The sequence below is a fragment of the Macaca nemestrina genome, chromosome 2 (assembly GCF_043159975.1).
Source record: "Macaca nemestrina isolate mMacNem1 chromosome 2, mMacNem.hap1, whole genome shotgun sequence".
Lineage (NCBI taxonomy): Eukaryota > Metazoa > Chordata > Mammalia > Primates > Cercopithecidae > Macaca > Macaca nemestrina.
The window spans coordinates 16,829,369-16,842,597 of record NC_092126.1 but is presented as its reverse complement, the minus strand read 5'-3'; the positions used below and the strand labels follow the sequence as shown (position 1 = coordinate 16,842,597).

Here is a 13,229-nt window from a genome sequence, read left to right as displayed (position 1 = left end):
GTGGACTCTAAATTCAATGGCATGTCCTTATGAGAGAAGAGAGGGGGAAATTAACACAGAAACACACTGGGAAGGTCATGTGAAGACAGAGGCAGAGATTAGAGTGATGCTGCTGTAAGCCAAGGACCTCCAGGAATCACCGGAAGCTGGAAGAGGCCAGGAAAGATTCCTGGAGCCCTTGGAAAGAGCACAACCCCATCTGACAACTTGATTCTGGCCTCTAAAACTGTGAGTAAACAACCTTCTGTTGTCTTCAGCCACCAAGTTCGTGGTAATTTGTTGCATCAAACCCAGGAAACTAATATATTCATAAAATCATGATTCTAGAGTATACTTAACAGATTGAAGAAATCACACGAGCTCATGGAACTGTATGTGTGTTCACAAGCATGCAAGCTTAGGCTTAATTTTTCAGCCCTGACTTTTTAAATATATACTCTCCCTCACTTGTGCCATGAGCAAGTTAGGGCTAAAAAATGTGATCCTAAAAATGGGCATCTGTTTTAAATAACATTTTACTTTTAAAACATAAGAAGACAGGATGTTTCCTTTCTCTTCCAGCCCACCCTACCCTCCACTCACCCCTAGTACACCACACATATCACCAATCTTGAAAGGTAATATATGTACGAGTTAAGAACATGGGTTATGGAGTTAACCAGACTTGCCTTTCCCTGGATTGCATGACCTTGGCCAAGTCGCTTAATGTCTCTGAGCTTCAGTTTCTTTATGTGTATACTGAAATAGTGCATGTCATAAGCTTAGCACATGGCCAGGAATACAGTACTCAGTGTTGAAAGTGTTCAGTCAATACTGAAATAGACAAACAATTGCTAGACTGCAGGACAGATATACAAAGACTGAAACCAATAAGCAGCAGAAAGAAATATAATAAAAAACAGGACAGTACAGTATAGTACAGTAAAATGCAATGCAACAGAACACAGTACAAGTCTGAATACCACTCCACATCTCCCACTTCATTCTTTGGAGTTTGAAAGTAAATAATTACATTGTAGGAGTTAAAAACAGAGAAGTTGGATGGGTGGATAAAGCAGGTACCACCGAATGGAAAAACCCAAGGAAAAAACCTCTAAGCGTGCTCAGATTTGTTGGGGGATTGGTGGCAGAGAGCCAGGACAAGCTATAGCCATGGGTACAGCTTCTAGTATCACTGAGCAATGCCCTCTCAAAGAAAACTGGGTTAGCAGATGCCAGATATCAGCAGTGGGAAGGAGAGAGAGCCACTGTGAGGCTGCCTTGGATCTTGGCCCATACTTGGAGGAGGACAGGTAAGCAAGGAAGCTATGCAGAAAGAAGCTGGAGGTGATCCACTAAATGCCCTGGAGCTAAGGGAGGAATCTCAAGGGACCACCTAGTATAGAAGTGCAACAACCAGATTCGATGGCATCCTAGAAAACAGATTCCCACCAAAAATATCCTACAGAGCCCACAAAAAGAGGCCACCATGAGAAATAGCAAGCTTTAAATGTCTATCAGTTTTGGCTAGCACAAAGACACCCAGCCAAGTGAGAAGACATCTCCCTCCGTGTCTTTTTCCTCCTCTCCCCCACATCACTGGGGAGTGAAACCATGCCTCTGTGGAGGAAGAGGGGATGAATTAGCAGAGAGAAGCAAGCCAGGACCCCTCAACCTTCTCCACCTGCAGGCTTCTACCCTGAAACAGCCCAATCCAGAGAAGGGGAAAAGATTTACTGCCAAGTTGAGATTTGTTTATTTCACAAGGAAGGGGATTCTAATCTCTGGATCAAAAGAGACATAGGACATGAAATGATCATATGACTTTTACCTAAAACATAAAGTTGCAGTTTTAACACTATGCTACTCATAATTGCTCAATATACTTCTACCCTTTCTTAAAAATTAAAACATTTCATGAAAGCCCAGAAAATAATGTAAAAGGCTGCAAATATCCACCACTTAAATTCGTTATAATTTGCTTCATCACTCCCTTTTAAACAGAGAGTTATTCAGAATACAACCTATTCCCATTCTCATCTTTCCCTTCTCATTTGAGAAGAGCCACATTGCTCTAAGGCAGTAACCTCAATCTTGAAGTTGGTAAATATTATTCCCATGCATTTTTCATAATTCGTCTACATCCTTTAAGGTTGTTATGGAGTCAATGGGTGGGAGGATGGAAGAGTGAAGAGGGAGACTGGTTGGAAGACTAACAGTGCTCAGCGAGGGTAATGGCAGCATCAGAGGCAGCGGAAGCAGTACAGACACTAACATGGGCCTTGACTGAGAGTAAATGTGGTCACAGGCAGTGGACATAGTCACCTGGACACAGGATAAAGAGAGGGATGAAGGATGAGCTCAGAGTAAGAAGATCTGAAGGAACCACCAAAGGAGCTGTCTACCATACTAGGAGAAAGGTTATGACCAACACCAGAGAAGAGACTGAGTGGCTTCCACTTCCAAGCAAGAGCCCCATATGCCCATGGATGTTGTGACCTTATGCCAATGGTTCTCAACTGGGGGTAATTTCACCCACTTGGAGACACAACTATGGGTGCTTCTCGCACTGATTGGGAAGAATCCAGGGATGCTGCTACACATCCTACAATGCACAGGACAGGGCCCACAACAAAGAATCATCCAGCCCCAATTGTCAGTGGAGCTAGCTTTGGAGTTGAAAAGCCCTGCTTTATGTTAATGCATACCAAAATAAGAATTAGGACGGGCAAACTTCTTGATTTTGGAAGGCTCTTGGGAATCATTTTATTAATGTGGTGAGTGGCATCGAAATTGTAAAAAGGAAAAATAAAAGTTTCACCAAGATACAAAGGCCATGATTTTTATGTAAGTCACCATAATATATTTGGAAGTGTTGGCTAGCAAAATATACATTTTATGTAAGTCACCGTAATGTATTTGGAAGGGTTCACTATATATATTTGGAACGATTGGCTAGCAAAATTTGTATTTTACTGCCAATCACTACACAATTTGTATCTCACTACCAGTCACCATACAAGGAGTTATTAGTGTGCACTTTGAAGTTTGGTAGATCTGGATTTAAGTCCCAACTCTGTCTTTTAACAGCTATGTGTATCAGGCACAGTTCAATTAAGGCAGAAGACCATAATAGGTAGTACGAAATAAGGGATTGGAATAGGAGTGAGACCTTACACAATTGTGGGAAAAGCTGCAGAAATAAGGGTCACAGAAGGGGAGTTGGGGGATCAGAGAAAAGTCACTAACCAGTCCCCCAGAAGCACTGGCACAGGTGGGCTAGTCAGAGCCTAGGAATCTGGATAGCCTGAAAGTCTAGCTACTGATGTGGGACCACAAAAGAGTGCTGGTGGGAAAGTCAACTGAGGAGGTTGCTTTGCATCTGATGGTGGGCCTGGAGCCACTGTCGGTCAGTAGGGCTATCACTTGGGAAGAACTGAACATGGAAAAGAGAAATTGGCAGAAAAGCTTGAATCTGCTGGCACATCTGCATCTGTCTCTCACCATTTCTCACCACAACAACCTTCAGAGAGTAAACGCTGCTGTTCTACTTCCAACTTGCAAATCTCAGCCAAGTTTCCCTTTGGGTCAGCTCTAGTCCAGAATGATGGAAAGAAAGAGGGTTCTAGGAAGATGATTCAAGTTTAACCAGGTCGACACCATATAAAACCACTATGGATGTGACTGGGCAAGTTACATCACCTCTCTGAGTCTCAGTTTCCGTATCTGCAAGCTGGTGATAATAGCAATACCCCATGCGGTTTTTTGTGAGGATTAATGGAGAGGATATAGGTAAGAAAAAGAGCACCTGGCACATAATAAGTTGTTCACAAACCTCAGCTACTATCATTGTTGCTGTTGAATAGAGATATATTCTGGAACTGGTATTCCTTCAGATGGTTCACCTTGCAGAGTTTCATTGGCTGACCTTGACTTCAGCAAGGAAACTCTAGCATGACTCAATAGACAACTCCTCCCATAAACAGAGGTACTAAAAGGGGGAAAACTGGAGACCAAAACAAAACTTATTGTGAACATAGTATTTTGTTGGTGACAACAAAAAGGACAAGCCTGAGAAGCTGTCTCCTGCAACTGGCTAGGTATACTGCTCTTGGACAAAGTCAAGGCCCCTGTCATTCCTGTTCTCCCATCCACAAAAGAAGGAAAATACAACCTGTTTCCCCTCCCTTTTGGGAGGAATGGGAGCAGACCCAACAGGACTTTGTGAAACGTGAGTGCTGTTTGAGAGAAAAATGCTATCACGGTGCTAGGTAATCTTCACCCTTCATAATGTTGCTTCACCTCCACAATCAGAAATGCTTCCTTTAAAGTGCTGCTGGGTGTAGATTATCACAGAGTTGGGATTTTAAGGTACCTTTCCCCTCTTGGTATTAGGCACTGATCAGCAAATAGGTTTATAAAGAGGGAGTGTCTCCTTTCTGCTGTTCATGATTTCCCATGCCAGAACAGTGGCCAGAAGTGACAGTAAAGCCTCCCAGGAGAATTACTGAATTTGCCAAGGAGCTAAAATGTACCTCATAGTTTACATATTAATGCATTATGCTTACTACTGTCACCATATTCATTTATAGACCCAGAGAGCTGTTGAATGGTATGATCTCCTCCCATATCCTTCAGGCTGTAAACTCTTAAGAGATAGCCCCTCTTTTCTCTTACCTTCCCTCTCTGCCAACAGGAGAAGCCACAGACAGCACATTCTGCTGTATCAAGAGTCTCAGAACCTTAAGAGTGGAGCAATCAGTCCAACTTCTTCATTTTCCAAGTATGGACACCAGGGTCTAGAGATGTAAAAACCTTGATCAAGATCACAGGGTAAGTTAAAGAAACAGAAACAGGCAACCGTGGGATCCCTAGTGCAATGTTGTTCCCTCTACACCAACAGAAAATAACACTGGATGTTGAGCTTTGTCTCCCATACCCACCACTTATATGCTGACAATGTGGGTCAATGCGAGAAAATCAGAGCTGAACTAAAGACCAAGTCTTCAGAATGTCACCGTGGTCCTCCCCAAAAAAGGCTGCATTTCAGTGATTCATTATTTAGCCACAGTTCCTGTTGCAATTCATCATAACTGCATTCTCTTCACCGCTTCCCCCCACCTCTTTTCCCTCCAGTCAAGACGAATGTAAAGACCTTCTACAGCTCTTCTCTCGTGAAATATACCTTGGACTGGAGGAATCCAATTATATTCTTCAGTGAAATGTTATCTATTAAAGAAAAATTAAAATAAACTGGAAGAAATGAAAACCATCTGTGACCTCAAATTTATTTTTTCCCCAGGTTCCCTCTTCCATGAAAGTAGAGTTTTGGAGACCTATCTAGGGTCCACTTCCCAGTGACTCTATCAGCTAGTGACCCTTTTCTCTAACATCCATTGTGCATTCAGTTCAGCCTAGCCCTTCACCTTGAAACCTATCATCATGCTGTAAGGCCAATGAAAAGAAGGTGTCTTTTCTTGCTTTAGAGACAGTCTCTCTTCTGGATTCTTCGGTCTTCTTGTTCCCACCCTGTCTTTCAAACTGCTCCTGCTCCCATACCTCCCCTCTCTGGCACTGGCCACTGGAACCTAACACACTGGCTCTCTCAGATTCACCTCAAATGCCTTTTATTCAGGTAAACGATAAATAATGATTGGTTTTTCCCAGCCACCACTGGTTTGTTCTAGGCACAATGCTAGTGGGTATTTGACTTAGTCCATTTGGGCTGTCATAACAAAATAGCATAGACTGGGTGACTTAAAAAACAAGAATCTATTGTCTCACATTTCTGGAGGCTGGAAGTCCAAGATCAGGGAGTTGGGCATGGTTGGGTTCTGCTGAGGGCTTTTTTCCTGGCTTCCTAATGGTTGTCTTCTTGCTACGTCCTCACATGATGGAGAAAGATAGAAAGAGAGAGATCTCACTTTTCATCTTCTTATAAGGCCACCAATCCTACTGAATTAGGACCCACACTTATGACCTCATTGAATCTTAATTACCTCCAGAAAGCCTTACTTCCAAATATAGGGTTTTGGGGTTAGAGCTTTAATATGTGAATTGAAGGTGGGGCTTGGAGAGGACACAATCCAGTACGTAGCAATGTTGTTGTCTATAAAGACAGACATTTATCAAATAATCACAAAAGCAAACATAAAATTCCAAGTAGTTCTAAGGAAAAGTCACACTTGCAGGAAGCTGTCTGACAGAGAAATGCAACCTAGTCAGGGAGTTACAGGAGGACTTTCCCGAGAACGTGTCCCTTGAGCTGAGATGTAAAGGAACAGTAAAAAATTCACAGGCATAGACAGGAGTGGAGAGGCTTCTAGGCAGAGTAAATAGAATAGGCAAAGTCCTTGAGGCAGGAAAATACATAATGAGTTCAAAGGACTCCTCTTAGGGCTAGTACACAGAAAACGTGATACAAAAGGAGACTGGAGAGTTGGGTCAGTCCAGGCAGAGTGTTGTGGAGTGTTGTAAGGAGTTTTTATTAGTCTAATAACACTAGGAAGCACAGCAAGATTTAAGGCACAGGAATGGCATAATTAGATTTGCATGTTTGAAGAAGGCACATCTTACAGTCTATCTGTTGTGCAGATTTAGAATCTGTACATACAATGGGCTTCCATTTGTTCCCTTGGATTGAATTTACTCCCCACAGCACCAAGTAACAACCTAATTCCCAAAACTCCACGTTTTTAGGAACCCACATGGCCAGCATTGCTGGCAATTTTATCTTGTTCCTACAGAAAACTTATACAGCATATGATGCAGTTTTGTGGGGAGTTTTTTATATACATGACACTCATCCAAACTTCTGGTTCATAAGATTTTGGGAGGCTATAACTTTGTCTACCATAATAACTGGCCCACATCATAAGCCCTCAAAAGCTGATCAATTAAATACATCTTTTGATTAACTAAATAAATGACTTAATAAACTCCCTTAGAGAGCAATTTTCCCTTTGAAGAGGCTGAGTAGCTCTTGTTGAGCCCAGATTCCATCTGATCTTGTAGCCTTTAGGGTTGTAATAGGAAACACTATCCCACGGGTGGTTCAAAGCTCCATGAAGGACCTACTTACAGAGAGGTGTGGGCAGACTTAAGCAGTGAAGAAGTGATGTTGTGGCACCCAGAGACCAGCCATATTGTGGAGATAATACCACCCACTCCACCCTCAGGGTTTCAACACCCTATAGAAATATTGACTTTGACCTAATTTTATTGTTCTCCTCCAGTTCTTCTTCTCCCTACCAAGTGGTAGAATTTGAACCTCTCTTCATAATAGAGAGAATTTCTAATGTCATATCCTGTACCTTTCCATATCCAGTATTAATTCTTAGGTCTGAGTCCTCAAGGCTCAGACTATTTCAAACCATGCCTCCTTGGAGACTCAGAATAAAAGTACCTTTTATCTCAAGGTACTTGAGATAAAGTACCCAGTTCTCACAAATCAAAATGAACTTGGCTTTCATACTATAGTTCCAGTCATGGACTCTCAAAACTCTTAAAAGTTGAAGACAACAATGATGTCTTTGTTGTATACTGTATCTACCTTCCCCTAAAGCAAAGAATGCTATTGATTTAGATAGGGAGAGAGGGGGGAAATGACAATTAGAAGGATCTAGGGATTCCTAGAAGTGAAAAAACATCCATCTTAAAAATACCATCCTGCTGCATTTTTAAGCGTGAGGGATGCTACTCACTAGGGAAGTATGAGGAACTACGCAATTCCATATTGACCTCCCCTTGGAAAGCATGTTTGATACAAAAGATTATGTCCAAGCTTTTTCAGTCCAAGTGAGACTAAAAAAGAGTCTCACTCTAGTCATACTTCCTAATGAGGGATGCTCCTCCGTCACCTTGGCTGAATTAGATTGAGCTGAAAACTTCTCAGCAACCAGCTTTACAAGTACCCTCTTGAATTATTTTTAGGGCTGGCTGATTCTTCCAAAATGTTCTAATTTTACTAATTTCTTTCATGGATAGTAATCTGCTCCTGGTATTTTAGGAGTGTGTGATGCAGATGGCCTTCAAGTTATTAAAGAAATTAAGGACAAGAGAAATGACTTACCTGATTATCCTTAACCCTCCTACATGAGCCATGATAGATGCCTTCTGGACTCCAGTCTTAATGAAAGGAGATGAGTATTATTCACTGGATGTAGGGAACAAGGATGAAAGGGCTAAAATTGCTCAACCCTGTCCACAGTAATTTCCACCCTTGGCCAAGGAGAAACTAATCCCATAGTTTGGGTTGGAGGTGGTGGGCCTTGGAGACAAACTTAATGAAGCTTCTTGGGTCCTGCCTGGCCACAGCTGGCAACAAGGTTATTCTAGCAATTCATAGATTCGTAGTTCAAAAAAGCTCCACCCTTGTCCATCTTCCCCAAGGTTGTTACAGCAGAATGAGAGACTTATTTCTCTTTAATTAATTAGCTCTTCAGACCCACTTGTTAGAAGTAGATGCCTAATTATTATTGGCTCAACTGCTTCATCTTTCTTAGTGAGACAAAGTTTAATAACTCCAGGAATTAAAACCATAATAGGTTCTCTTTAACGTCTGTGGGGTTTTTGTGTGTGAAAAAAAAATTGACTAGTATTTGTATTTTGTTTAAAGTTCAATTCATTAGACTCCTGTATTAGACTCAAGGAAACTTTGAAAGCCTATTTTTTAAGCACTTAGTCATTGATTACAAGTTTTGATTAATTCAATTCCCATATACAATTTAAATAGCAATAACAAATTTAGTATGGCTGATTTTTCGAAAGCTTTCAATGCCTTTAAGAACAGATAAAACGAACAAAAGTGCAATGATTTCAAAACTATTTAAAACTCAGCAAAAAAATGGCTATGTAAATGTTAAAATCCTGAATTTAACTTTTCAAAAAAATGTTTATTCTTTTTAGGGATTTCGACTTCCACAGCTTCCTAGAGTTTTGGTAATTCTACCAGACACCATTCTTTTCATTTATTTATTTATTTATTCATTTATTTTCTGTTTCATTGAGGTTATAATGGTATAATTGACAACTGAAATTGTATAAGCTTGAAGTGTACTATGTAATGATTTGATATACACATTGTGAAATGATTATGACAATCAAGTTAAATACTACCTCATATAATTAACTGTGTGTGTGTGTGTGTGTGTGTGTATGTGTTTGCAAATGCTTAAGATCTACTCTCTTAGCAAACTTCAAGTATACAATATGGTATTGTTAACTACATTTACTAGGCTATACATTAGGTCCTCAAAAACTTACTCATCTTATAAGTGAAAGTTTGTATGCTTTGACCAACATCTCTCCATTTCTCCAACTCCCAGTCCCTGGAAGCCACCATTCTACTCTGTTTCTATGAGTTTGACTTTGTTTTTAAGATTCTATAGACAAATGATACTATACAGTATTTGTCTTTGTCCAGATTATTTCACTTAGCATAATCCATGCTGTCACAAATACAGGATTTCCTTGGGTTTTTTTACGGCTGAATAATATTCCATTGAATTTATCTGTACCACATTTTCTTACCCATCCACGCACCAATGGACACTAAGGTAGTTTCCACATCTCTGCTACTTTGAATGATACTGCAATGAACATGAGAGTGCAGATACCTCTTTAAAATACTGATTTCATTTTCTTCTCGTATATACTCAGAAGTTGGATTGCTTGGTATCTCAATCCCATTTTGTATGGGATCATATGGTAACTCTATTTTTAATTTCTTGAGGAACCTTTATACTGTTGTCCATGATCATGATAGCTGTGGCAATTTACACTTATACTCACAATATATAAGGCTTCCATTTTTACCACATCTTTATGTCTTTTTATCTCTTGTATTTTTGATGATAGCCATACTGGCAGGTATAAGGTGATATCTTATGGTGGCCACATACCATTTTTTTAATTTCCTAGAGTTTTAATAATTTTTCTAGACCCCAAAGAAAACTAACTCCATCTCAGAAAGGCCTAGAAGGCAGGTGATAGATTTGGGAACCTGTTGACTTATGGCCAGAACATATGACATAATTTGGCAATCTTCAAATCACTGGGCCAAAAACATTTTTATCATGAAGTTTCACATATTGGATTATGGAACACTCACATCAATGACTTTCATTTTTGAGGTTCGGTGTCCTTTCTGAAATGAAAGTATTAGTCAATATACTTATACAATTGGTTCTCAAACCAATAGTATATATTAATATATAAATGTATAGAAAAAGATTTGTTATGAAGGTTGGGAAGTCCTCTGATCTGCCACCTGCAAGCTGGAGATCCAGGAAAACTGGTGGTGTAGTTCCAGTCCAAGCCCAAAGGCCAAGAACTGGGGGGCTGATAGTGTAGGTCCCAGTTCAAATCTGAAAACCCAAGATGCTGGAGTGCTAACACCCAAAAAGGCAGAAGAAGATGGGTGTCTCAACTCAACAAGAGAGAGCAAATTCACCCTTCCTCTGCCTTTTTGTTCTTTTCAAGACCCTCAATGGATTGGATGAGGCCTACCCACAATGGTGAGGGTGATCTTTACTCAGTCTACTGATTCAAGTGCTAATCCCTTCCAGAAACACCCTCAAAGACACACCCAGAAATAATGGTTTACCAGCTATCTGGGCATCCCTTAGTCCAGTAAAGTTGACACGTAAATTCAACATCCCAATTAGAGTTTCTTTAAATCTTGACTTACCAACAGTACTTTTCCCATTGTCCTGAAATACTGACCTGGTTTGTCAGCAATATTAAAAATGTATGTGTTGCAATCACTTTGGAAAATTAGTTGGCATTTCTTTTTTTTATTATTTTTTTTTTTTGAGATGGAATCTCACTCTGTTGCTCAGTCTGGAGTGCAGTGGCGTGATCTCGGATCACTGCAAGCTCTACCTCCTGGGTTCACACCATTCTCCTGCCTCAGCCTCCCGAGTAGCTGGGACTACAGGCACCCGCCACCACGCCCAGCTAATTTTTTTGTATTTTTAGTGCAGAGGGGGTTTCACTGTGTTAGCCAGGATGGTCTCAATCTCCTGACCTCGTGATCCGCCCACCTCGGCCTCCCAAAGTGCTGGTGTTTCTTAGAGAGTTAAACCCACACCTAAATGGTAACCCAGCAGTTCAACTCCTAAGTATTTATTCAAGATAAATAAAAGCATTTGATCAAAAAAGACTTGTACAATAGTATCCATAGCAATTTTAGTCATAATAGCCAAAAACTGAAGATAAACTTAACTTCAGTTTCAGGTTGCAGTGAGCCGAGATCATGCTGCTGCACTCCAGCCTGGGCAACAGAGCGAGACTCTGTCTCAAAAAAAAAAAAAAAAAAGAAAAGAAGAGAAAAAAAAAATGTCTGGAGGCCCTAGAGAACTACTAAGGCAGCGAGGATCTGAGAAGACAAAATCCCAGAAGGAAGGGTAGCTCAGAAAGGTGAGCCCAACATTTGATTCTACTTATGCTTTTCATGCATTTGCTAGTTCAAGAACAAAGAAAATTTGAAAATCAGAGTTTGGGGTGGTTTAAGAGGGGTGGAAATGCAGGATAGCCTAAGATGAGAGAGAAGCGAGTTCAGGGCCCACTATTGAGGGAGATGCCTTGGTGGACAGCTGCACCCCTAAAGGAATATAGACTCAGAGTAGGGTAAACCTGAAATAGATCAGTCCACCAAAGATTGAAGCCTGGGTTCAAGTCCACTCAATCTTCCATTGGATTAAAGGTATCTTTCATTATCCCAGCAGCCTGATAGAAGCAGATGCAAATCCTCCCTGGATAAAAATAACATAGTCCACAGGCTTAAACTATTGCTAACACTTCTCATAAATACTGTCTGGCTTTTGATCTAAAATAACCAGACATGCTACAATAATAGAACTAAGGGTCTAAAGAAAATAAATACAAATATATATACATATAAAGACAGACTACAAGAGATCCAAGTATTTAAGTTGTAAGAGATAAGATTTAAAATAATTGTGATTAATGAGTTTTGAAATTCAAATAAGCTGGAGAATTCGAGTAGAAAATTAGAAACTTTAAAGAAATAAATGGAACTAAAATTTGTATACTCAATAACAAATTAAGAGGTTAATAGATGAGCTTAAACCATTCATTTTATTAGTATTTTATTAACATTTAAAAGTATTAAAATTAGTAGGGTCAGAAAGAAGTTTCTTCACCTGACGAATTAGTCAGTTTGTAGTCAGTTCTCCTTTTCAGGCTATTTAGCCGATTTATAATTTTGTAACACATGGTTAGACCCTCTTCTTATACAGTTAATGCTTATGACTATTTTTTTAATTAACTACTGAGCCCCTCTACTTGGTTAGCATAAGAAGCCATTAACACCAATCAATCTATCCTGTTTTCAATACCAACACTACTTGTTTCATTCCTTTTTGGCTTACTGACATGCTTTGTTAATTTCTTCTTATTTATAAAGAAAAAAAAAATAGGTACTTATATCCTAAGTAAATTTTGCTTAACTGAGTATAGAAAACATCCATTTATATTCATATTTTCCTACTTATTAAAATCAATAAAAATTAAACACAAACTTATATTCATCCTTCTTTTGTATGATACTTTCTTTTTTGTATACTTTAACTTTCTTTTATAATCATCACCATTCTCCTGACTTTTAACAAATCTGACTAGCTTCTATTGGCTATTATTATCATTATCACTGGTGAAAATAATAACATTTTATGCCCTCTTGAATCACCAACTTTTATCACTTTCTCCAATGTTCTCAGAAGTATGCTTGTTTCGTGGTAACCACAGAATGTTCTAGGGTTATTCTGATTTTGTCTTGCTCTAAGACAGTGGTTTTCAACAAAGGCTGAGTTTTTTCCCAAAGAGACACTTGGCAATGTCTGGAGACATGTTTGGTTGTCACAACTGAAAGAAAGCAGATTGGGGGTGGGGAGTTGCTACCAGCATCTGGTAGGTAGAGTTTAGGAATGTTGCAAGCATCCTACCGTGCAAACCAATATTGGACCTCAAATGTCCTCACCTGAAATGACAGTGCTAAGGTTGAAAAACCCTGATCTAAGTAATGTGGAATCAAATAACCTCTAATGAGTTCTGGTTCTTTTTTAAGCTGTAAGAGTTTTAGACGAACATGTGACTGTGCAGCTGCACAACAGTTGTTGATGGGTAAGGATGCTGCTGCTGTTGCTGTTACCACACTGATCAATTTTTTTTAAAGGTTGGGTTTAAATTTGAGACTTATAATTTATTTTATCATATTATTGTATACC

The 13,229-nt window shown here is 39.6% G+C and overlaps 1 long non-coding RNA gene across 1 annotated transcript; it reads right to left on the bottom strand.

The window, feature by feature from the left end:
* Positions 1–4,655: 4,655 nt before the first annotated feature.
* On the bottom strand, positions 4,656–5,866 carry LOC139361735 (uncharacterized). The gene is made up of 3 exons (XR_011619316.1): positions 5,764–5,866; positions 5,165–5,208; positions 4,656–4,778 (listed from the first exon to the last, which is right to left on the bottom strand). It is a non-coding gene; the product is annotated as an uncharacterized lncRNA (long non-coding RNA).
* Positions 5,867–13,229: the final 7,363 nt, after the last annotated feature.